Genomic DNA, 1,501 nt, shown 5'->3' with positions numbered 1-1,501 from the left:
GAGGAAGTACATAGCAAAGTGCTGCTGAGCAGAGTACCAGGGGCACGGAGAAAAGTTGTCGTACCATATGCACGAGGAGTGTGTGTGTGTGGCAAAGTGTTTCTGAGCAGAGTACCAGGGGCACGGAGAAAAGTTGTCGTACCATATGCACGAGGAAGTACATAGCAAAGTGCTGCTGAGCAGAGTACCAGGGGCTTGTAGAAACATTGTCGTACCATATGCACGAGGAGTGTGTGTGTGTGGCAAAGTGTTTCTGAGCAGAGTACCAGGGGCACGGAGAAAAGTTGTCGTACCATATGCACGAGGAAGTACATAGCAAAGTGCTGCTGAGCAGAGTACCAGGGGCACGGAGAAAAGCTGTCGTACCATATGCACGAGGAGTGTGTGTGTGTGGCAAAGTGTTTCTGAGCAGAGTACCAGGGGCATGTAGAAACATTGTCGTACCATATGCACGAGGAGTGTGTGTGTGGCAAAGTGTTTCTGAGCAGTGTACCAGGGGCATGTAGAAACATTGTCGTACCATATGCACGAGGAGTGTGTGTGTGGCAAAGTGTTTCTGAGCAGTGTACCAGGGGCACGGAGAAAAGTTGTCGTACCATATGCACGAGGAGTGTGTGTGTGGCAAAGTGCTGCTGAGCAGAGTACCAGGGGCACGGAGAAAAGTTGTCGTACCATATGCACGAGGAAGTACATAGCAAAGTGCTGCTGAGCAGAGTACCAGGGGCACGGAGAAAAGCTGTCGTACCATATGCACGAGGAAGTACATAGCAAAGTGCTGCTGAGCAGAGTACCAGGGGCACGGAGAAAAGCTGTCGTACCATATGCACGAGGAAGTACATAGCAAAGTGCTGCTGAGCAGAGTACCAGGGGCACGGAGAAAAGCTGTCGTACCATATGCACGAGGCCTGTCCAGCAGCACATCTTTTTCGACCGTAAAGGAGAGAGGAGGCCGACTCACCACCTCGGCCAAATGGAGACAGCACATCAGCAGGGCCAGTGCGCCAGCAGCACATCTTTTTCGACCGTAAAGGAGAGAGGAGGCCGACTCACCACCTCGGCCAAATGGAGACAGCACATCAGCAGGGCCAGTGCGCCAGCAGCACATCTTTTTCGACCGTAAAGGAGAGAGGAGGCCGACTCACCCCCTCGGCCAAATGGAGACACAACAGCAGCAGGGCCAGTGGAGCAGCATGCATCTTGTTCAGCGGTAAGGGAGACAGGGAGATGTGATGGTGGTCCCCGGGGCCCCCTGGAGGTGGGGGAGATCAGCAACTAGCTAGCGAGGAGAGCGCGTACAGCCGACGTGGCATAAGTGTTTCTGCGCAGTGTACCAGGGGCTTGTGGAAAAGCTGTCGTACCATATGCACGGGAAGTACATAGCAAAGTGCTGCTGAGCAGAGTACCAGGGGCATGTAGAAACATTGTCGTACCATATGCACGAGGAGTGTGTGTGTGTGGCAAAGTGTTTCTGAGCAGAGTACCAGGGGCACGGAGAAAAGTT

This window comes from Pelmatolapia mariae, unplaced genomic scaffold, assembly GCF_036321145.2.
Source record: "Pelmatolapia mariae isolate MD_Pm_ZW unplaced genomic scaffold, Pm_UMD_F_2 NODE_ptg000726l+_length_26501_cov_1, whole genome shotgun sequence".
Classification (NCBI taxonomy): Eukaryota; Metazoa; Chordata; class Actinopteri; order Cichliformes; family Cichlidae; genus Pelmatolapia; species Pelmatolapia mariae.
This window is presented reverse-complemented; position numbering follows the sequence as displayed.